This window comes from Pyxicephalus adspersus, chromosome 7 (genome assembly GCF_032062135.1).
Source record: "Pyxicephalus adspersus chromosome 7, UCB_Pads_2.0, whole genome shotgun sequence".
NCBI lineage: Eukaryota > Metazoa > Chordata > Amphibia > Anura > Pyxicephalidae > Pyxicephalus > Pyxicephalus adspersus.
This window is the reverse complement of record NC_092864.1, coordinates 50248493-50274527: the sequence shown is the minus strand read 5'-3', so window position 1 is coordinate 50274527 and position 26035 is coordinate 50248493. Positions and strand designations below refer to the sequence as shown.

Genomic DNA, 26035 nt, shown 5'->3' with positions numbered 1-26035 from the left:
AAAAAAAATGTCATGATTTAGAATTAAAAATAATTTTTACAAAACGTATTATAAGAGGAAAGCCTACATTGTTCTTGAAAAAACAATACACGTATACTTTGTTATCTTGAGTAACCAGGCCCAGAGTGGAAATGTACAAATTGCTCTGGTCCATAAGGGGTAAAAAGGTACAAGATCTGAAATAAAATTAGTTGGTGTAAAGAACATCTAATTACATTTTTGTGCCCCGCTGTCATATCTGTGAATGCTGAATTAAGTTTGGTTGTTCTTGGCCTATTGCACTTTGCTCTTTGCTTTGCTTTAAATAAGTGAAGTTATATTTATTGGGACGCCCTTACAGTGCTTAAATAGTGTTTCCTATGTTTTTATCTTACTGTTTTTTTTTTCATTGTTTAGCCCATTTAACCATGTCCTGTTTGAAGATTGTAAAATAATTAATTAGCCAGAAAATAGTTATTTTTTCTAGTGTATTATTTTAACAATGTACAGAGATCTGCAGTTCATTCTATTTTCATTACCATGGTCTGTCTTGATACACCTTAATAAATAAATCCTTGAAATATATTGTTTTACTTATTTGCTTGTTACAAAAATTGAGGCCAAGGGCCCATTACCAAAAACATGCACAGATATTGATTTTCACATGACATATGTGAAAAACTGCATTGTGTGAGGCTTCTTGCTCAGGGGAATTGACTTGTATTAGTTAATTTCATGTTCAAGGAAATATCCAGTGTTGTAAGGGAATGACATATGTGATTGACTGATTAGAGAGAGCGTTGTATCCTTTTGTCAGGCTGTGTACACCGTGCCATCATTTTATATAATGTGAAGTAAAGTATTGATCTTGGAATGACCTGATATGCTGTATACTTTAATAGCCAGTTTATTGGTGCTTGTTCCAGTCATAGTAATTGCAAACAGATATTCACACTGCAAAAACAAGCAATCTAATATTATATGCATCATCATTTGCCCATATTGACATCAAGATCAGTGAAAAGCAACACACACCATGGCTAATGGCGGCATATTGCAGCTTCAGAGAAAGGTAGTCTAATTTGTGTTACATTGTGTAAATACATCAGTTATTAGCTTGGTAAACTGAACACATACCTTGGAGACCCCAAAGCTTAGGGGTAGTCTAAAGCAGTGGTCGCCAACCTTTCGGACCTCATGGACCACTAAAATCACAGAATACGGATCGCACATGCGCAGGGAAGAAACTACCTCCTGAGTGACGTCATAATGCCAGAACCTGCCCACTCTACCATCCCAGGTCTGAGCCTGCGATAAGAGAGTGGGCGGATGTGTTCATCTGGGGGACCTGGGGTGCACCCCCCCCAGGAGAAGGAGAAGGACCCTGCTGGGGGGTGCACCAGCCAGAGCCACTAACCACCAAAATTTTCTTGCAGACCACCAGTTGGTGACCACTGGTCTAAAGTGTCTGTTATAATGTAAGAAAAAGCAAAGTAAAAATAAAAATAAAGTACTTCAAAGACTCCCTAATGTTACTAAATACTTTACTAAAGTTGTTTCCTGAATACCATTATTTAGTACCATTTTAAGCAGTCACATGGCATTATTGAGATTTAAAGTTATTTTTAAAAAAATAGAGTCAAGCTGCACTTTGGAGGAAGAGGGGAGAGTTAAGCACAGTCAGTGAATCCTCCAGTAAGACTGGAGAATGGAGAAGAGGACTTCCAGATACGACAACACCAAGGCACTATCCACTTGGATGGATTCTAATGTAGTGTTATTGTCCCCCTTTTAGAATTGGCATAAATAACAAGAAACTGGGACATGTAAATCATATCTATGTGTTTTTGTTGCTAAACATTTGTCACCTGTTCTCACCACTGCTGATCTCCTTCATCATTTCTTTCTTGGAACACAAGATATCACATGGGTTTGTTTTGGACTGAAAAGTGATATATTTTCTCTAATGAAAGCCAACCTGTTTTAGGGGTTCTAAATCTCACTGTAATCAGGGTGCTAGTAGTTGATGGAGGGTAAAAGATCAAGTGGACATGTAAATAGAAACAACTTGATGAAAACAACGGGCTTGATCTACTGAAGGAATATAGGCCCAATGAAAAAGTCTCTAACCTTTGTCATATTTTAGCAAAACTGAATTGTGGAGTGAGTTATTTTTTTTTAATTCCGAGGGCATTAAATGTAGGTTGACTTGTAGGTTGACATGTCATGTATATGTAAAATAGTCGTAGATAAGAAATGAATAGGAATAGTTTGGGGTATTCTGTAAGGAACTAGGTATAAATAAAAATGTTTAGAGGGAAAATGTGGAGGATACAAAAGTTATGGTGAGTGGGGTTTAGGGATGAGTGGGTACATGGGTGTTGGGTAGATCTCTTGAAGGGTTTTAGGGAGATATTGACAAAGATTTTGTATAAGAGGGTTGCCCTGACTCTTGCACTGATTGAAACATTGCATCTGAATCTTAAACTTCCTTCCTATTTTTTGCCCATGGATGTATTGTAAGTAACATATTTCCAGTCATAATAAATCACAATGTACTTTTGTCACAATATTATTTTATTGGAAGCCTGAATAATCTAACCATCACACTTTAATGCTATGATGGTTTTCCTCCCCCACATCTACAGTCTGCTGAAAATATTGCATTACTCATGAATTGAAAATTGTATGCTTAGCATCTTCCACTCATCTTCTCTCTCAGAATAAGTGCAGCGATTACTTCTAGTTTGTGTTGATTTTATGTTTTGTCTCCAAGGAAGGAAACAATATAGTTTTTTGTCAAAAAAAACTGGCACTGCTTCATTTAAAGTAAGATATTTCCACTACTGATTGAATCTTATGGTTCTATGATACTTTTGTTGCTTAATGAACAAATAACCATACGTTTTTTGAAATAGGCAAACATTTGCTGATATCAGTTTTAAATCCCAGCTAAACTTTCAGTTCATATCAGTTTAATATATTCCACATTTATCAAAGCATATGGTGTTTAAAGTCTTACAGTTTGTTCTTAATAAACATTCACAGTCTGAATAGAAAAGTCTATCTCATGACAGCATGTTTCCAAGAGGAGCCCTGATCTCTACATGAAAGCAGTGACCTCTCTGCAAAGATTCAACACACCTGCTCCAAATCCTAGCTCTGAATCAGTGGAGGGTGTGTTGGACCTCTGCAGACCTCTGTTTTTGTGTGGAGATCAAGGATTCCTCTCTGCAGCCTGCTGGAAGAGGGCAGGCCTCTCTATTATTTTATTTTTTATTATTATTATTATTATTATTATTATTAATAATAATAAACAGTACTTATATAGCACTAACATATTACACAGAGCTGTACATTAAAAAGAGGTACCAAATAACAGACAGGTACAAATAGTGACACAGGAGGAGGGGAGGACCCTGCCCAGAAGAGCTTACAATGTAAGAGGAGGGGGAAGTTTCATACAATATGAGGGGGATATGTAGTGTGGGAAGTAATGAGGGTTTAAGAGAAAGAAGAAGACAGCTAGTTTGAAAAGGTGGGTTTTGGGTTCTCTTTTAAATGAGCAGATGCTAGGAGCAAGCTGAAAAGGACAGGAAAGACCATTCCAGAGAGTCTTGGAAAAGTCTTAGAGCTATGCATGTGATGAGGTTATGTGTGAGGAAGTCATTAGTAGGTAATTGGAGGAGAGGAGAGAGCGGCTAGGGGAGTATTTTTCTATCAGGTCAGAAAAGAAAGTGGGACAAGAGCTGTGGAGGGATTTGAAGGCAAAGCACAGGAGCTCGAATTTGATGTGAAATGGAAATCATTGAAGATAACTACAAAGAGAGGCAGCAGAAGAGGAGCGCTGGGAAGGATGGATAAGTTTGGATGCAGCATTCATGATAGATTGTGGAGGAGAGAGTCAGGTTAGTGGAATACCGGATTGTTTAAGGCTGTAGCTTCCATGTAAAAATGTGCATTGTTATTTTTAGTGAAATACTTACAGAAAGAAGTAGGTAGGGTGTTATTTGTTATTTCCTCCCTAAAACTCTAGTTCGAGTTCCAAGCCAGTGATTCAGTGTAATAAAACTTGCCCATCTGTCTTCTTCTGTTTCCTAAACCCCCACTACCTACCTACCATGTCATATCCCTCCTCCTAATGTGTGCTACTTCCCCCACCTCTTAGATTGTAAGCTCTTCTGAGCAAGGTCCACTCCTCCTCCTGTGTCATTGTTTGTATTCGTCTGTCATTTGTAGCCCCTATTTAATGAAAAGTTCTGCATATTTATGTTGGTGCTATATAAATCCTGTTTATTAAAAATAATTATAATAAAAAAATAGAAACAGATAACACATTTTCAGAGCATGTCAGAAAACGACAGCCTACATTTATTTCCCATTCCTTTAAAACAAATACATATTGGAGTCTATTTATAAAGCAGTAAATCTGACATTCACTGGAACATTTTATGGTGAAAAATCAATTTCTGCCATTGAAATAAATGGACCCAGAAGATTCTCTTTTGGGAAGGTTTCAGGGAGTGCTAGATTCACTGCTTTAAAAATGGAACCCGTTGTCATAAAAATAATAAATTATGACGTGCATAGACAACATTTGCCAGCAATTTAAAAAGATGTATATTATGCATTTATTATTTGACACATTTTCAGTGGATGAATAATCTAGAACAGAGCAGAGCAAAAGAAACAGTATCTTCAGACACACACAGAAGACAACTAGAGAGCATAAAAAAAGGTCAAGGAACTATTGCTCGGGAAAGCAACCGCTGCAGACCTTGAAAGGTCAAACTCATCAAAAACACTTTTTATAAGTAAGACCTTTTAGTGGGCATATGCTTGTATGTCTGTTGTGCTATCTTTAAACTGGTGAACATTCTGGTCTGCCTGGTATTCTGCTTTATTTCATTAACTGCTTGTCTAGATATGATAAGCCGGACACCACAGGCTAGTACTAGGTCATTCAGGGAAAAGATTGGCAGCAGCAAGGCAACTGGATGATAAAGGAAAATATTGTTTTGTTGATATCTGTGGCCCAGTTTTTAGAGTGTGATGGAAAGTAATAGGATAAAAGTGTTTTTGTTACTTTTAATAGTTCAGAAACCCTTCTATGCACACTCACAGAGAGAACCTGTAAAGAGAACCACATTAAATGATTCTCTTGTAAAATAAAAAAAATGTTTACATAAAACATACATGAAATGCCCACTTATACATGTATGCAGTCCAAGAACATCTGGTATTGTTCTGAGGTCTTCTTACCACCTCTTCTTTCCGACACCACCATCTTCACCATTGGCAAATCTTTTTCCTCCTTTGCTGGACAGCATAGCACTTGGAGCTTTATACAGTAGGAAGTTACACAATGAGGGATGTTTCTTCTTCCAATATCCATCAGACATTTACTCACTTGCCATTTCTAGCACATAGGCAAATTTAGTTTAGTTTTACTTAATGGTGCAAGCTTGGGGACAGTTCTGCCAGCTCCTATATCAATGTCTAGTAAGTCAATGTCCTGGCAAAGTATATGTCTGGAGCTTTGTCTTATTAAACTTGTATGGCCAGTCAGGAACTGCACCTACATAAATAAATCAAAAATGCCATCTCATATAATTATCTGAAAATGTTCAGTTTAAAGTACGGTAAATAAAAAGCCAGTTACTAAAATCTCATAAAAGCATTCACGTATGCAATGCTAAGCAAAACAAAGTTGTTTTCAATGTTTATTTCATCTTCAGCCTTTATTAAAATGATACCTGCTGACCCGGTCATGAAGGTCTTCCCTTAGTCATTTCCTGTTAGACAACAGATAGTTTGCAGTAATGTTCTCCAATTTTCATTATTAGGAATTTGGCCCTTAGAAATGATATTAAGCCTACTCTGGAGTGAGTACATGTAGACAAAAGAGTACAGGTAGTTGAGGTGATCAACAAATGTAAAACAGGATACCAAACAGTATTTTTTGGCAAAAACAACATGGCAACATGGCAAAATAACATGGTTCTAATTATGTCTCTTTTTATTTATTTACCTTTGGCTTATTTTTCTTGGAATGGAATCATGAACACAGGATAGAATGCATATGGTTTTTTTTAATAAAGGAATTATTGCAATTATGGATTGTTCTGTTAACTTGGTGAAGGTAGTATTATGGTAAAAGATGATTATAGCTAGGGATATTTCTCTTGGCTTGGTAAATGTGGTCATCGGTCTCTTTGCAAAGAATTATGTGCAAAAAAACTCTCAATGCAACTCGAATGCAAACTGATATGTCCCTTGCACCCAGATCATTCCCTTTGCTATGTGCTGGTCTATTCTCCTTTAGTAAGGAACTTGGCAGATTGACATTGGTTTTTTTTCTTTCTTCTAATGGTATATGAGATATTGACTTGTCAAAGGGAATTATCACATTTCAAGGGATTTTTCACTTAGTTTAGTGAATGAGATGATGCAACACTGATTTGAAATATCCAATTATGTGGAAGCTAAAATGCTGTTTTTTTTTGGTTTATTTCCATTTGTATGAATATCATTTGAAAAGTAAACTTTTACTACATTCACTAAGCTAAGTAAATTACTCTTTCAAGGCAGTGGGTGGTACTGTAGCTTGGGAAAGATGCAGGTGCAGAGTCCAAGAATCAGTTTGTGTTCACAAGAGCACCCTACAAGGGATTTACCAACTTTCCTGAGGAATGGCTCCAAGGTTGAGGCGTTTGGGAAGGCAGGCAGCCATAGAAGCGAGATACCAAAATATCTGGAAATCTCAAGTCAGGAACAAGCTCAAGGCCAAAACTGGCAGCAAAGTATGTGTAGTCAGGATCAAGCCAAAGTAGGTAACTAGAGTGGCAAATGGGACACAGGCTCAGTAGAACCATAGGGAGTCTTTGCTTGAACACATTGGTATGCCTTTAAGTGCCCTGGCCAACCAAGATAGACACCTGTTTGCTTGGGCCACTGCTACTCTGGGAGAAATCCAAAAGTTTGGATGACCATGCAGCAGAGAAGAGATCTAGCACAAGTACGAATGGATGGTAAGTGTAATAAGCAAAAAAAAAAAAAACTTGGAAAATGGGCTTGAGGTGGTAAGAAAGGGGGTTAATTCTTGCATGGGAATCGACTTTCAGAACAGCATGTTCATTTGAATGGGAAAACATAAAAGCATAAGCACTACTTTTGTGATACAACACACTGCAACTTATTTTAAGTATACTTTATTGTGCATTTTATTGAGGATTTTAGGGGCAAAATTTTTTTACCTAATTCTACCCAATTTTTTACCTAATTTGAGAAAAAAAAATCTAAATAAATCTAAAACATAAATTAGAACACTAAAACAGGTAAAAAGGATAAAACAAAAAAGGAAAAAAACAAAACACAGCTATTTTTTGAATAGAGGGTAGGGGTAATCACATCACATTGAGGGTAATCATGTAATTATAGCCAGTTATAATATTATTACCATATTCTGATGGCAAATACAGCAAATTTACAAACTACCACCATTTTCCCCCTTTCTAATGCATTGTGGTAATAGGTGAAATTTAGCTGTAAAAATCAAATTTTAGTTAAACATAATTGGACACATGTTTTTCTGGCATTTACCTATGACTTTTAATAAAGCCTGACATCCAATGATTTCTAATCTTTTTTATCCCCGCCTTCTAGAATCGTGAATGCTGTAAGCTATGGTGATGTACAAGGTATAAAGTATATATGATTTTACTCTCCTCTTACAGAGGAGAACCAAAGAGAATCAGAGCTGTACAGAATTAAGCCCTGAATACAGATATATACGTGTGTGCTTAGTTTGGACTGAGGTCATCTAAGGAAAATTTGATCCAGCAAGAGTCAGGTCTGCAGATAGCTATAACAAATTGGTCCCAAGCCTGATACCCTAAAGCCTGCAACAAGAAATTATATATATATATATATATATATATATATATATATATATATATATATAATATACATAATATGTTATTATTTACCATTATAATATATACATAATTACTTATCAAAATTATACAGTATGTAATTATTCCTATAAATAAAACATCATAGTTGTTTGTGTGTTTTTCTGTATTGGAGGGGGCATATATTTACGGTTTGTTTGGATAATCCTTTTAATGACCAGCTTCTACAGAACTATGTGTAATAATAACAATTCATTTAGTTAATAACCATAATAGAAGTATTGGTTAAAGCAAAAAAATTACTCTCTTAGAAGGTTACTGATACTAATAATGTGCTTTCATATACTAATAAAGATAAACTACTCAGATTTTCCTGTGTGTCAGGAGATTAAAGTAATTAGCAGCTAAAATATAAATGCGCTACATTAAATTCCTATATGGCAAATAAAACTGAAGTATGTAGGGAAACTTGCAGCGGCAGTAATAAATAATCAGAGATGTGTGAATTATTAAAAACAACTGACAGCAAGACTTTTCAATGCACTTCTGTGATCCTGTTTTCCAGGTATAAAAAAGCCAACCTACCATTTTTTTGTTTTTTTGCTTCAAGAAAAACTCCTACCCCACCCAGTAATAAATTTCAGCCAGGGCTACAATTTTTTAGGCTGGTCTGGCATCTCCTGCAATTTTGTTGATTCTCTGCTGATAATGAGATAATCCTGTATGTATTTTATTGTTACCATCAGTATTCCTCTGCACTGACCAGTTGTTATTTGAGGAGTCCATTTCGTTATCTTCTCTTTCACGTTATTCACCAGATGCTGAATATAGTGAATGCTGTAAAAATCATACTTAAACCAAAATTTTAATTTTTTGGAAATTGCACGGGTATTTTTTTTACAGATAAACATGAATTTTACATGAGTAATTTTATTAACACGCATGTACTGTAACTAATGGGCAACTAATTCAGACAGTATGGTCTCTGACCAGCGCCCTATTTACTTACCCCCCCTCCCCTTTCTTGCTTGTTCGGTACTAGTAAGTTCCTATTTGAAAGACTAAAGGTGCTCCTGTCATGCTTCGTCCTTTGAAAAATCCATAATGATCTGTAAAAAGGGTTTACCATGTATGAACTATGTTTCAAACAAATATGTTATTTAGGTAATAGCAAAAATAAAGCATCAATTTAAAACACATGTATTCAAAACTTCAATAACATTGACTCATACAATTGTAGTGTGTTTTACCTTATCAAACTTTATGAGTAAACTCATATTAGCAGAGTGCAAGGAATTGCCCCTCAACATATTGATCATTGTCTTGTAATCCAAGAAATATCATTCACAGGGGTAGTGTCTGGAATAGGAACATGGATGTAGATACAATCCCCTTGTTGTGCCACCCTGTTGGGCACTTTTCTTTTAATGACGTTCCTTGTTTACTGCTTAATGTAACTCCTGGCAGGAACAGCACCACATCACAAAGTACGACAAAGTAAAGTTTAATGAACTTTAGCTATATCCTTTCCTTGTTTTGCAAGCTTCTCTTTGGTGTGCAACTGGTTCACCAAAGCCTTCCCCAGGCTTCTAAACATTACATTCAATGCAGGATTAACAGGTTGTACTCCCTCCCTGATTTAATAAAGATAATGTTATAAAAGGAGAACATTCCCCAGAACTACCTATTTCCTAATGGGGCATCAAATTGTCTGTGGAGTATTGGTTTTGTATCCAGTGAAACCAGAAGTTCTTACATTTGTCTAAGTTTGACCCTGAGAGGCACAGAGATCCTTTTCCCTTTTTATTAAATGTAAAAAATGTTATGATAGATGAACTTTAGGTTGTGTTTAATATGTGAAAAGGTGCATAGAGTTTCTACTAACAGGAAATATATACAGGTAGTCCCAACATAAGGACACCTCCTAGATATGAACAGGGCTTTCCTCGCTCAAGGCTCAAAGGGGGGAGGAGGCAGTTTGCATGTTTTGCAGAAGAAAACTTTTGCTAAACACAGCCCAGGTTGTGGGTGATCTTAGCGGGGTGAGCTCTTTCTGCAGCCTTATGTAACTCTTGCTCCAGAAGTGAATAAATGTCTAGGCTACATAAAGATTTTTTTTTTTGATTTGTGATTAACCTACAGTGAGGATTTTATACAGTAACTGACACAATGCTGCCTAAAAATATGTTGGGACAACAATCTGTCCTAATTGCATTTATTAAAATAATGTACCTGTTCCAATTTACATACAAATTCAACTTATGAACAAACCTACAGTCCCTATCTCATGTAACGCGGAACCTACCTGTAAAAACAAACTCAATGCAGTATTAATATTCAACATAATATTAAGGAAAACAAATATTTCCATTAATCCCTAGCATAATAAATAAACAAATACTGCATACACTAAACACTATACATCCCCATAAGAATTTCATATTCCATCTATTTTTTTGCACGGTAAGACAGAAATCAATCTTAGACAGACAATATAAAGTGTTGTACAGTTCTCCTACCCAGTTTTTGTTTCCTGCCTTCTGACTGCTGAAAAGTTTGAAAGTACATTGTCAAGCACTGTTTTCTCCGTTTGGTATAAACTGCAGTTTTCATGAATTGGTTTCTTAAACAGAAAAAAAATCCTGCAATACTCACAAAACAGTTTTCCTTCCTTAATGTTAGCAATAATTGGAGCCGGAGAGCGGCAGTGAGCTCAGTCTGACAGTCTCCTGAGGTGTTACAGACATGTTCTCTGCAGTAACTGGCTGCTTTGTTTTTCATGGATTGTAACTTTAATTTTGAAAGTTATGTGGTGTGTAGGAAGATTGTGCTTCTCCAAACAGTTGTGTAATATTTGCAATATTCATAATACAGTGACTAGATTGTATTTTCACCATGCAATGAATGGTGCAATGCGACATGCAATAGAAATTCAAGATATTTTCACAATTTATACACAATTTTCCTATTGTTAGAAAATTGTTATTAGTTAATACAAAATTATAAAAGCAACAACAATTCTTAAATTATTTTATGTGCAGGTGACAGGGTAATTAATTTACCATTAAAATTATGGCATTTGCAAAAGATCAGTAGATACGTAGATCTGTATTAACACAATTGGAATGTTTTGTTAAACCTATGGAATATCATGCACCTATAAAGGATTTATGTAGCAAAATTATAATTTTTTTTTTTTTAGTGCAGACATATTACGTGGCACTTTACAAAGTCCATAGTGAAATCACCAACTGCCCCTTCAAAGGGCTCAAAATCTAATGTCTGTACCAAAGTCACATGTCATTAACTGTGTCTAGGGTCACTATATGTGTCAATATATGGGGAAGATAATTAACCTAAGGGCATGAGCTTATAGACCAGCCCTTATGTAAGAAATATACTGCAAAGCAGGGATACTTTGTGATCGAATACAACTTTTCCAGGTTTTACATTTATAACCACTTGGCATGATTCATCACCAATACTCAGGAGCAGGCCATGGAAATACAGGATTGTGTGGTTTCCCATACCTGAATATCACAACTAAATGTTTTTACAAAATAATAACTAAAAAGCATTGTCCCATTGTGGAAATCACCCACCAACTTCAAAAGAAAGCTGTTCTGCTTTCCTGAGGATGATAAACAGTAATATACCAGGTACTGGCAACAAATAGACACAAGCTTTGATATATATATATATAGGAGAGTATAGGAAAGTACAGAGGAATGTAACCTGATGTTACCCCAATAAAAAAGTAACTGTGTTTACAATGTGCAATTACAAGAACCGTTAAGTACCCTTGGCTCTGTGGTCAGGACTAACTTCTTTCCTGGCAGTCACTGATGGTTTTCACTTGGCAGAGGCGTTGAATTTTGTAATTAATTGCTTTGCTCACATGGCTCCAGAACTGTCCTAGTCCCAAGTGTCCTCCTAGGGACAGCACTATAGCCAGTTTTAGGATAGGGCAAGATAGAGGATCGCCCCAGGGTCCCCACCTTCGCTAGAGCCTTATTGAGAGAATGGCAGTGGGTACAGGTAGCTGAAAAGCTGTGCATTTTGTGTTAAACCATTCCTGGAAGGACCACCACCCCTGTCCGCACTCATGGATCATTTGGAACAATTATATCATGGAACAATTATAATTTAGTAGCTATAGGTATTGTTTCATTGCTTTTATAACTCATATCAATTTTTAAAACTATTTTCTATGACCAGGTACATTGCCACTATAATGCTTGCTTGCTTTCACTTAATAAGTGTTAGATCTTCCTTTATGTAGGTGACTGCAGAGGTTTTTATGTTGCATTAGCAGCACATCAATTTGTACAAGGCGCTGAGGTAGAACAGGCTGTAATGGGTGATGTGCTTCATTGGAATTATCTACAGAGCAAAGGGTCATTTGCTTGTCAGTGTAATCGTTTGAGCTGAAACAAACCTTAAAGGTGGAATTGCAAAAATTCACATCAGTAATTACTCTTTCTGTCACTAAAGGTGACATTTAACATATCTGCTTAGTTCTCCTAAAGTTATATGTAGACAAAATAAACTGGATCTAATATTGACTATGAAACCACTGCATTGCTTCATAGAATACCCTACATCATGAGCACCCACCCAGTGCTATAGAGCATCGTCTTGGTCTTATGTGCTACAATTCATGGCATTGAAATACTATTGTGTATGTCTGTTGTACAATTTAATAATAATGCATTTGTTGAGTTTAACTGTGGTTATCCCTTTTAAACTAGGCTAGTGGCATAATAGCTCACTGAAAAGGTTCTAGATCTGAACAGGCACCAAGAATCCATATGTTATACAGAAATATTTACTAAAAAAGGAGTCTGGTTGGAGAGTGCTGGAGATTCTAACTCCATAGTGAATGTTAGGACACCCAGATCATTTTTTCTAGTAATGTGCAAATTGACACATTGAATAAACCAGTTGACACTAGAGATGGTTGGGGGAGGACAGGTTGCATAGAACTGAAACCTAATTATGAGCTTCCCACTTTAACACACGTTTTTAAAAAGTACAAACTGTCTGAAACTCATACATTTGTTATACTGCTATAGTACATAAACAATATAAATCTAATACTAATAAATACTAATACTAAGTAGTGATGACTAAATAAATCTGTGTTTCCTTACAAGTTTGTTGAACCCGAACTAGGTAAATCTATTAAGGGAACTGTAGATCAGACCCTGAACAGACTCTACCGCTAACATTATACAGACCTTAGAAGTAAAACAAGTAAATATAAACTGTAATTTTAATATCCTCTAAACCATAATAGGTTTTGATGAACTCCTTCTTCCCTCTTTCTGTTTAGTTATTAATTTTTGCTGATTCCTTGTTTTCTCCTTTTTTTTTTGTTTAGCCTCAAAAAATGTTGCACAAAAATGTGGGAAACTAAAATACAGTCTCAACTGAAAATTCTTTTGCCATGCTTTTTACTAGAAACATCATTAGTGTAATGTTAAATTGACAAAATATACAATAAAGTGTATCATTTTATTTACAGTGAACCAACTCTCTTTAAACTAACACTTGTCAAAATAGAAAAATAAGGATTTTGAATTTCTTACATTTTTGGAAAGCAATTTTGGTAAAAAAAAGCCTGAAAATGTTTGTGTAACTTAGGTAATAACAGTGTTAAATGCCAAGTAAAATGGCCATTATGCACAAATGTAAAAAATTGCTCCCTACTATGAGGGGTATAAAGGTATGAGAGCTGAAATGGTAAAAGTGTACTTTTTAAAATAAACATTTCATGCACAGTAAGTAGTAAATTAAATAAAGGATTTAAAGTATTGTTTTAACTAAACATGTAAACTAAAAGATAAACTAATATTCTAGTTTACGTTTATGCATTTTTTTATTATTAAACTTCCAGTAATCCACAAAAAACATGTAAAGCAGAACAATACTCAAACACATGCTCCCACCATAATACCAAAAACACAAGGCACACAAACAGGTTCAGATAACTGATGATTTACAAACCTATAAAAACTGCTCTTTGTGTTGATGGTTTATAGCGCTTGTAATCGCTCTCCTATTAAACCCTGCAAAGTAAAATTGTTGTTTGTGACACTTAAATCTTTTGATTTTATTTCCATGTAGTGTAGCCAGTATCAGTAAACGGGCAGCAAAAAAACTAATTTGAATGAATTTATTTAATATTTTGTCTTTTTAACCCTTATTCAGCTACTGCTACATTGCATTCATGGGTAATCCAAAAAGTATGGGAGGGCAAGTTTTGAGATTTATAATAAATGCAAAGCAAAATCATGAAAAACCAAACTTTCTTCAATTTGGATAATTTAAGGTCATTTTCTCTAACGCAGACTCCATATTGCTCAACTCTACTGCCAAAATCTTTGCACCTTCTGCTTGTAAATTTTTAAGCTGATTTGACAAGCATTGGGCAACATGATTATCGACAAAAATGTTGAAATCCTTACAAACGAGTGTCATCATTGATTTGTTTGTAGTAGGACAGTATGAACCCTGTATACAGTTATTACAATATTGGACCACCATTGTATGGAGACAGATTTGCAGTATCTAACATTCTAAACACTTTTGTAGCTTTATTCATAAGTGCAATTACCCCTTGGGAGCTGCATTGCATTTAGTTCAGATTCATGTTTGCATTGTAACAATTGCAGGCATGCAGCATGCATGTGAACTAATTGCAGTGCAGCCAATATATTTCGTGCTTCTGGATGTACACAACTCAACCTACTCAGGACCTCATATCTTCCAGCTACATACCAAACAACAAGGGCAGTCGCTGCTTCTACCCTGATATTTTAAGCCTGAATGATGGACATAGACATGGGTCATTATGAAATTCCAGGGCTGTATAAATGGCAAGGCAATTGCGAGCCTACAGGAGGGTAAAAGGACAACCAATGGACAACATTTTTTTCTTTTTATTATTCCAACAGCTTTGGAAATTGCAGCACATGATCACGGAGAGGTCTCAAGACTCTTGTTAGCATCCAGGAATCCTATATTTCTTTGTCTGATTGTAGGTTTTGTAATAAATATCATGGATCATCTTCCTGACTAAAGGCATGGAACCTCTGAGTTCAATCCTCTTTATTTACCTAAGGCAGTTTGACCTATAAATACAGCTCTGTGTCTGTGCTCTGTGGAATGTATATATTATGCAGTTTACTACTTGGTGTAGGATGTGGTATACCTTGCCAAGCTTCATAGAACAATGATGTTTATGTTGGAACTGATACAAACTCATTACCCTTTTAAAGCCCAAGGGAGAATGTGTTTGAGCCACAGTGATCTTTGGCGTTTCATTAAAACAAAGCTGATTAGGGCTGATGATGGCTCATAGCAGCCCACATGCTCTTATACCTGCTAAGCCCTACCTGACAAAATGCTACTTCAGGCCTATTGGGTAAGCCAAACGAAAAAGTAGAATAGCAGTTAATGGCTTCATAGTAGGCAAATCACTGTGCAGGAATATTGAAAGAATTGAGAAGCTAATTTATGTTTCAAGGTTTGATGTTAGAGAATAAGTGAACTTTGAAAAGATTTTGTATACAATGTAAAGTATTTATATTTTTACTGTTTGGTTTTAATCGAACCAGGTGCTTAGTTTACCTGAAATGGCTTTTGACAATATCACTCAAATTGCTTTTAAACTTCAGCTGCATGACTGTGCATTGGGCTGGGTTTTAATTCACAGTGTTCTTATTGTGTAATGGTATGGGAGTTGTATGCTTTGAATATTATCTGGCATAACACAGACATTGCTTTAAAAGGTCTACTACTCTGTAACTAGTTATACATTTAATCAAACATGGTAGGCATTGGAAGAAATTATGTGGTGACAAATCCTCTTTAAAGGTGAGTACAGACATCCTTTACTGTGGGGTGGACATAGGAGGGTGCAAAGTGTGCTGCTGCACAAGGGATCCAAACCCTCCTCAGCTAACAAGGACCCCAAGTCAGTTCTGCACATAGGCCCACTGTTGACTCCCCACTGCTTAACTGGCATTTTGACTCAAAAACTGGAGGAATTTTGAAAACTTGTGATACTTTTAATGTGCATATTGCTTAGCCTACTAAAGGCCCAACTCCGTATAATTAAAGTCATGATTTGTCATGACAAGTAGCAGTCGCATAGCTGACAATAGTGATGACTATGAGAAATAACACCTATCTTAGCTTGGAAAATCAAGTGTATCTCCACGTAAGTCTTGAGTATGTCAGGTTTTTTTTAATGATTAAATTTAATTTAATTTTCTTGCTGAATATTATCTTCAAGGAAGGAGGTGAGTGGGAATCCAAAATAAGTGAATTATTCCACACAAAAAAACATTTCACCTCTTTGCTAGCATCTATTTGCTATTTTTTACCTACTGATTAATATTTTGTTCCTCAGGAAAAGGTATGGTAAATAGGGAGACCTATTTCCTAGAATCAAAAAAATTAGGCAGTCTTGGATAGAAAAGTCATGGCTAGTAATGTTATTGTAATAATTATTTATTGTGGACAATGCAGTGGACAATGCAGAACTTGGGGCAGTAGTTCAGCAACATCAAACAAGAAACCTTTACAATCATCCCATTGGAGTCCCTGGCTATTATACCCGGACATCATTAGGCTTATTATTGGGTCTGTAAAAATATATGAAGTCATATTTCAAAATTTTTATCTAAAAATTCAGATGAGAATAAGCTGTGAATTTGGTGAACAAGAGAAACAGATCCTGTGCAATATTAGTTTACCAGCTTTAAACTATATCCAAGTCAAATATCCTGTGGTATTTCCTAGACTATGAAACAATGTTGGAAAGTTTCCAGATAAAGACCAGGCTTAGTCTAATAACTTTTAATATTGTGGACAAAACTTCTCTGATATATTATAAATAAGACATGCTTTAACAAATGTCAAGACACTTGCATCAACCAAACATATTAGGTGAAGATGTTGACATAATTCTCTAAAAGTTATGTTAAATGTTAAAAAGGCCTTTGGGTCAGTCAATGGGTTTTTGTGAAATTAATAAAAAAATACCTAAAGCCAAAACATCTTTTTAGGTTTTGGATCGAATGTGGAGTGTTAAGAACCACTCCCGGGTTTCTATACCTGTCTGTTGTGTCCTTCCTGGATTAACTTTCTCTCCATTTGTCCTGGTGACCAGTGTCACTGCGATTGAAAATATTGGGGAATCCAGTTCTTACCCAAAGTTTATTAAAAAAAGAAGCAAATACATTTTCCAGCAATTTTCCTCCTAGTCAGATTGTCACCGGCACCTTATATTGTTACTCTGGTATTGGAGGGGGACAGGTGAAAGTCTAAACAGTTTGGATGGTATGGGAATAGCATATAGTATGTGAGTTGAGGGAAGATTTTTTTGAGCTAAGCTTGCAGAATGGCATACTCCCTAGGATGGGGTGGGGGGTGAAACATAAGCTAGGCTCACATGAGAAATGGGAAAAATAAGTGTTCTTCCTCCCAAAGAGAACTGGTGTTAATGGAGTGAGAAACAGGTTAGAGACTGAACTGGATAATGGAGAGAGTAAGGCTTCAATTTTCCTAAAGGGGACCAAAACAAAAAATTGTTCAGTTAGACTTTTAACAAAATTCTACAGCCCCCCTCAATTCATGTGCTTAGTCCTCCATTCCACAAACCCTTATTAACCTTCTCTAACAGCTGAGACCTCCTATCCTGCCTTCCGCCTTGCTGGTACAAATCTATTGTCTGACTGCCCTGCACCTGGACACTAATGTTTTCTAATCCTGTTGTAAAGATATGCACCATGCAAGCATAATAAATATAGGAATATAGATAGTGGATCAGTTTATTTTTTCCCAAACATCTTCTTTAATACCTTCCTACCTAAGTACTAAAAAAAACACACACTGGGGCACATTTCTTCTTCTGACCTGGAACAGTAAGTAACATTCTCACTGTACAGGGCATCTTGTAACATGACAATGTTAGTTGGTAGGTTACAGATGTCATCTGCTTAAACAATAGAGATTTAGGGCATGTAAAAATATATATAAAACTTTTTAAAGAAAAAAAAGTCCTCGTAGAAAAGATTCAGTACTATGTAGGTGGTAAACCTGCTGGACCTTTCCAAAACTAAAATTTTGGTTTTGGCAGAAGTGACCCTTTAGATAGTTAAACTGTTTACGTTCTTGAAGAATAATCTCCTTAGTTTTTTTATTTCATATATTTATGCTTGCACATTGGTTTATTTTGGACACCAGATATGTTTTATTATCTTAAATGAAAATGAATTAGAATTGCATTGGAAAGTTATGGTATAACGATTTAAATTAGATTTATTCAATAGACAACTTTTAAAAGATTTTAGCAGAGATTTAATTTAAAGTTGCGTCCTTTTCATGAAATTACTGTCAAAGTATATCCTTGTTATGAAACTGTTATTACAGATAGCAGAGAAGTGAATTCCATGTTGAAATTAAACAGGTCCCATTACAACTACATTAAAAGAAATTAGGTTATGAGCTAATATTGTTGGCTCATTAGAGAACTGGGGATGAGAAAAAAAATCATATTGAAAGGAATATTATTGTGCTAAGCAGAAAAAAGATTAAAAAAATGTATGTTATGGCCTCGATACTCTCTGATTCATTGATGGCGGAACAAGCACAAAACAAGAAAAATCTGAACTTCTAGTTTGCAGGCTTGTTTCTGGAAGTACTACAAATACTACATCATCATGACAGCCAGGTAACCAAAGTTTTCAGAAGGAGGGGTCAGCAATCACAACAACCTTCTAAATTTGACCTTGTTGTGTATTATAAAATCCCTATTTAAAAATGTGACTGTAAAACATAAAAAACAAGTACAGGTTGACATTTAAAAATCCGGCCATCGATAATCCAGTTCCTTCATGGATTTCAGAGCACATTGACACTGTTTTCTGGAGGCACCGTTTATGTTTTGATGGCGCTGTACTCCAGAATCAGCTGTTGGGTCTTGCTTGCACGTGCTTTCCTGCTCAATAATTCCCATTTATTTGCTGCTGTAAAGCCCCATTATGGATTCAGCATCCATTTAAAGGACTGCACAGGTAGTGATTTTCTGGTAAATATATATAGCATACATACCCTTAAAAAATCCCAAATTTACAAAAAAACGGCACTCCTCAGTTCCGGAGGTTGCCGATTTTTGAATGTCAACCTGTACACACTTACTTCTTCTACTGCTTACACTTCCAAACACCACGCTCGCTTTGTGAAGTTTCTTTTTTGGGGGTATGCCATCTGTGTACCCAGTACTTCCTATTAATTCCTTCTGCCGACCAACACCCATATTAGACCACAATCCCGGCAACCCTAACAACAAAAGGATACAATACTGATATAAAGGCTGGAAGGAGAAACCAGCAATTAGTACGAGAGACATAGAAGAATGACATTGTCCGAGAAGTCTGTTTCAGAAAAAGGTCTGCCTGCCTCAAAAAAGCAGAACTAAAGCTTAACTTTTAAAAATTTTAGATCATGCAGGATATATTTCAGAAAGGTAGAAGTGATGTCCCTTCTACAATACCTATTCTTGCCTGACTGTTCGTGGATGTCCCTTCTGCAATAAGCATTCTTACCTGCCTGATTGTGGATTTATGCCATTTTGGCTTGAAGAGAATAGGATGCCATTGCCCTACAACAGAACAGGACAGATGAGTATAGCAGGGCTTAGTTCTGCTTTAATGGAGTGCCATTTGACACATGGGCAGCAGGAGAAATAAGTATGAAAACTGCAAGTTAGGCAACATGGTTGCTTGAATGCAGTATGGAATGCACTGAAATAGAGATAATCAAACTAGAAAATAAATAGACCCATGTCAAACAGGAGGAAATAGATGGTTGTTGTGAACAAAATACAAACTAAGCCAAGCTACCTGGACATTTTTGGAAAGTGAGTTTTTACCCCATTAACCCATGGTTGCGACATAACGGTGTGAAGTTGTGTACAGTAACAATCACTATTTATGCTATACGTTATTCTACCAGAATCCAATGTCCACAGAATAAAAGAGAAGTGCCTAATTTGACAGCTTTATGGTAATATGAATGTCATTGTGGACTGACCTGTGTATTTTAAAACTTGATAATAAAAAACTTGTCTTAGAATCTTGTAACCACAGCTCTCAAATGAGAGCACATACTTTGAAATTCAATCAAATAATTAATTATTTCCTCCATTAATTACTCCCTTGTTGTAGTTATTTGTATAAATATTTATATAAATATATAAAGAAACCAAAATGCTGTTTAACTTTTTAAAATTATGCTGATTATTTGATAGACCTCATGCCTGATCTACAAAAAATAAAATACAACAACGTGTGATCTTGTAGTCACAATCTCTTCATGAGCTACAAAGTGTCCTTTTTTCTCATACTCAAAAGTTTAAGAATGAATGACAGATGCACATTGAGCTTGGTAAATAGCAAATTATATATTGTGTAAGAGTGAAATCCAATTTAAACATGGGAAAAATAAATAACATGTTGTGTAAGTATTATTGCTCATTTAAGTATTTACATATTTAATTTGTATTAACATAGTAGGAAAGCAGGTGAGCAAATATTGGCATCAATTCCAAATCTAAAACTGTATGTGTGTAATTCCTGGTGTGACACAGAAACAGGTTGTATCAATTTGCTTATTAGTTAATAAGACAAATCCAGTGGGAATTATTATTCTTACATTTAAGCTAGATAAAGGGAACAATGCGAGACTACTTCATTATGACTTGCCAGCCAGCAAGCCTAACGACGATCCAGTGTTGTTGCAGGAAAGTGAGCACAGTAATTAATGACTTAAGTGCGAATATGTTCTTTCAAGTGTATTGCTTATAAAATTACTTAGAGCTGGAGGAAGTGTCACAATCAGTTTTGTGTGTTTATCTTGAGTTACATATTGATGTCACTGGGAATTATTTGTGATTAGCGGCACTGTAAAATAATTCATACACTTAGAGTTCCTTATTGCTGTTCGCTGTAAGCAATTTTTTATTACTAAAGAAACACCACCTTTAAAGGAAACAGTCTGCCTGGCTTTATTGTCTTAAAGCGGAGTTCTGGAGGAACAAGTAATTACCCTTGCAGTAGGGCTTTTGTCCACAGTGCAATGGTTAAAGGTTGTTGTGTAAGATACCACTGCAAAGCCTGTTTATATACCTTATCTCTTGCTTTCTGAGTTCTTTTGTAAAAAGCAGCCAGAGCTTGAGTAGAAAGCCTATCCCCTGCCTGCATGTTGCAAAAAAGGACCCCTGTGTACAACAATGTTCTTTCTTCAAAAGTGTGGCACACCCCTGCAACACTCATATGCGCAGCTTTTAGGAGATTGATAGAGTTTACTTCTTCCACAAAGAGTGCAAGGATGCTGCTGAACATGCATGTTGGACAGGTGTTTCCTCTTAGGCTGTTTTTTTTTTTTATAATTTTTTTTTTATTCCGTGAACAGTCATACATACTGGTATTAAACATTAAAAAAATACAAATCACCAACTGCGTTATCATCTTCCGCATCACAAACATATGAACAAACAAGCAGAATGACTGAGCACAGGCAATTTTCAAGTAATACCAAAAATAACCAAAGAAGTAAATAGAGAAATAGAAGCAAAATAGAGAAAGAGGGAGAGGCATTGCAAGCCAGATTTAACACAGTAGGGAACACATAGCAATAATTCAATGATATCCTCTGCATTCAAGACAGATCGTCGGCAGTATCAGCTGCACTGTATACTGAAAGGTACGCTTGAGTAGTGGTATACTGTATCCAATAGAACCATGTAGTTACAATTTTTTTAAGGACGTGTAAAAATTTGCACTACTTTTATTTTAATGCAGTTGAAATGCATTTAGATTACCAAACTAAAGTTCTTATGGGTTTTAACAATTCTTTTACACTACCCCATAGCAGGGTCTCTTGACCAGTGTGGTATTTGTCTGGAGCGCCATGACCAGGAGATGGCTTTTCTGATTGACTAAGCAACTAAAGCCATATTGGTGCATTGTTCCGTACCTCCAGAGTTCCCTGTACCCTGAGAGTCTTCTGTGCCTTCTGTAGACCCCTGTCTTTCCCAGCTTGTGTGCTACCATGACCTTCATGTTTTTGTATCCCACTCACACCTAGACCACACCTTTTAGTAGTTGAGATTGCCTGTTACACCTCAATCTACGGTTGCCTCCTCTGATGGGCCTCATGACACCAGCAATTTGCTCTGGTGAACTCCGGGTGCTCTTTAGACTCTGTGCCTCAGCCCTACTTTCCTCAGGTCAGAATACAGAGCATGCACTGCAGCATGTCTGGATAAGTCTGTTATAAGTGAATTAAGACCCTGGTACATGAAAACAGCACTGTCCTCCCACTTTGCCCAGTTCTATGTTTGTTTGGTGACAAGCATGAGTAACAAGCATGGGGCAACCTTTGTCTATTGGCAGCAAGTCTTTATCAGTCAATGGATTCAACCCACACCACCTTCAGTGGAGATGGTCAAGGTTCCTCTCCTGACCATGTTCCTTGGATTGATGTTGGAGGCTAAACAAGGGGAAGACAAACAAAAATCAAAGTTTTTGAGCACATGGTATAATTTCATTGATGAGGCTCTACTGAGTCCATAAAGAGAGGAAACTTTAACATATTTTCAGTTCTCCTGCTGGTACATTTTAAATGTGACCTACAGGGGTACATCAACACCTACAGATAGTTGATGCCCCACTTTTTGTTTGCACCCAGTAGTACTCCCAAGCCTATAGGGTGATTGCTATAATCTAGGGTGACAATGTTCACTTCCTGTCATTTGGCAAACTAACATTATAGTTCCACAGTGCTAACTTTTAATTTGAACTTCAGATCACCCTTTATTCCTATGATTATACCATTTTCTGTAGTCCACAGAATAACCTGAAATGGGTAAATAACACTGTTTGGGATTTACCTGGACAGGTATAATTCACTGGTTTTCCAGAAAGATCATTTTTTTTTTACAAAACAGATATATATATATATAAACCATCCTAGAGGTATATTTAACAGACCGAAAAAATAGCAAATAATTTTGTTACAATACACATTAATACATTTTCTAAATAATTTTTCCAAGTCCTTATTCAGAAGGCTGATGTTCAGTTGTACAGATTACTTAATAAAATGCCCTAAAGCTCATATTACAAGCTTGCCGTGTATGAAATGTTCATTTAGGGTATGTCATTCAAAGCCTGGTTACTCTCTCCATATCCTGAAAAGCGTCTGTTGTTCTGCCTTATGATAGATTCTCATTAAAAGAATTTGGAAAAAGCAGATGCACGTATCCTTGGCATGGCATTATTTATCATAACACAGTGCATTCTTGTGGAGAAAGATGAAGAGCAGAAACACATTGCTATAAATGGTTCTTTTCATTCAGAATTTCCAGGTATCTGCCATCTATAGCCAGAGCAATGATAAAACCTAGTCCAAGTCTAGAGAGCTGATAGATTTCCATGCCTGGCTAACACTGAGATACAATGCACTCCATTAATTTCATTATTCTGATTTGTGTAACACTGTGAACTAATGCTTGCCATCCTATAGGAACCTATAAAAAAATAACATTGATCCAAATTATTCATAAATGTTTTTCATAACATAATATAATTTCCTTGTTGATTTATACGTTACATTCCCTGAAGGTAGATTGCAGTACTTGAATGTCAATTTTTTTCTAAGGGCTCCAAGAATTCGTTCATCTGACTATTTTTTCAAAAGGACAGTGCTTTTTTGGGGGATCATCCCCTATGTTCAGTATCTTCTATCTGTGAAGTTCTTGGTCGTGTCTGATACTGATAAGCCTCTGTTGCAGCCTTTTACCTTGTACCTAGCTATAAAGTTGCATAATTACTCTGAATGACAATGAATATTATTATTAATAAACAGGATTTATATAGCGCCAACATATTACACAAGGGGTACATTAATAAGGGGAATAAATTCGACCAGCAATCCCTGCGCCAGCCACTTCTTCATCTTTGGACTGTTTACATTCATGGACTTCTGCTGCTTGCCACGTTGGGGTGTTGGTGTTGGTGGTGGGGACATTAGTAAGTTTTGCACAGGAGGGCAGTTTTGGCTGCATCCACCACTGCAATAAGCAATATTATGTAAAAACAGAGTTAGTTGCAGTGCAAAAATGATAAAATTGTGGTTGCAGTATGACATGTAATATGGAAGACCTTTATGGAATTGTCTGTCTCCTATATTGGACCGGATTTATTAAAGCTCTCCAAGGCTGGAGAGCATACACATTGATCAGTGAATCTGGGTGACCCAGCAAACCTGGAATGTATTTCCAGAAGGTAATTTGCTATTGGTTAGCAAAAGTTTTGAATCCTGGACCAGATCCATTCCAGGTTTACTGGATCAACCAGCTTCACTGATGTATCCAGCCTTGGAGAGCTGAGCGATGAGCCACAATTAATAATTCAGCCGATTAACATGGTAATTACATGGTCTTGTTTATATAAAGTAAAGGGTTATCAATGTAGTTAAAGTATAGATTAATCCCTATATTTTGGCAAAGCAATAACTCTCACTATTAAGGCAGTTTTTCTCTTTTCCTGAGATTGGTATGAGTGTCATCTCTACTCGTTCACATTTTCTCAAGACAACAATGTGGCAGGTGACATTAAAACAGAAACATGTCTTCTTGCCCTTTTGTTGTTCTTGCCCTTTTTGTTCTTAGTGAGACATTTATTGTGTATGGCCAGCCTAATAACTTCCTATCATTTTAAATAAAATTAAACCATCCGCAATTATTTTTTTCCTGAATGTGGGGTTGTCAGTTTCATCTGACAATCTTCATCAAATCTATATTTAATCAGAAGACTGCATAGGACTAAATTAGTCTTGGTCTTAAGTACTGTCCTCCCACATATGACACTTTTACTGTTGAGAAGTTTCTTGTTTAAAAAGTTACTAAAATATAAATTTCTACATACATTTTTGAATTATACCTTAAAGGTAATTTGTGGAACATCTGAGGAACACATCCTAAAAATTCCAATTACCCTTTATGCAATGTTAATTTCCACCACCCTCCCACTGCCTATATCCGTATGATGGTCTTTATAGTTATGTATGGAATGTTAGCTGTTTTGCAAAGTTTGTAAAATTTCAGAGTGTTCCCTGGTATTGTTTACTGACCTTCAGTTTGGAAGTAAATGGAAAGAAAAGAAAGAAATAGAAACCACCTCACTGGTCATGGGTTTTAAACAGTCCCTATGCTTTCTGAAGTTTTATTAAAAAAATTCATAGACTTTAAATTTACCGGTAGCTCAATTGCCATGTTTCCTGGATAGCAGTTCAGCATTTTAGCAGCATTATAGATAGATCTAGGAAGAGGTATTAAAACTTCCTCACTCTACAAAAAACCCAGTAGTATTTCCAGGTAGTAAATCAATGATCAGAACAACTGCACCTTCAAAAGAGAGTAGTGGCAGCCACAATATTACTATCCAGATGGTGTATATTCAAATGATCGATTATGTGGAAATAATCTTCAATTAAAGTGTAACTGATTGATGTTGTTAAACAAGCCATTCCCTTAGAGGAAATACATTGAGTACTAAGAAATATTGAAAATAATTTTTGTATATTTTTGTAATTTGTTTTATTCAGCTGCAAAATTAAAAGATAGAGTCCTTACACAATGGAATGAAAAACACTGCTATTTTGAAGTCTTTTTTTATTGTTGGAAAATTCAAATGACAACATGAGAAACTTGAAAAAAAAACTATGAGAATTGTAAAAAAAAATTGTTAAAAATTGCAACATTTGTTTTTTTTTTGGTTTTTTTAAACTCATCACTTGTCAACATGATCAGTAATCATATTCATACGTAAGAAAAATGTAGAACAAATGTGAAATGTATTGAATTCAAAGGATTTTTTAGATAATGTCTTATAGAAAAAGGGTAAGATTTATCTGAATGTATGCTAAGCCTATATAGGTGATTTTTAAAATAGAGAAAAGAGAAAAAAGAAATGCTTTTTTGGCATAATCATATACTGTTTACTTGAGACTTTAACATTTTTTTCCACTATAGTAAGCATAATCATGTCATCATAAACATACGGCTG

The 26035-nt window shown here is 35.8% G+C and overlaps 1 protein-coding gene and 1 long non-coding RNA gene across 2 annotated transcripts in view; one reads left to right on the top strand and one right to left on the bottom strand.

The window, feature by feature from the left end:
* The window catches only part of PDE11A (phosphodiesterase 11A), a 247652-nt gene that overhangs the window by 40685 nt on the left and 180932 nt on the right, over positions 1–26035 (top strand). The window lies entirely within an intron of this gene.
* On the bottom strand, positions 5244–10599 carry LOC140334558 (uncharacterized). Its single transcript, XR_011921592.1, has 4 exons — positions 10548–10599; positions 10412–10439; positions 8902–9001; positions 5244–5557 (listed from the first exon to the last, which is right to left on the bottom strand). It is a non-coding gene; the product is annotated as an uncharacterized lncRNA (long non-coding RNA).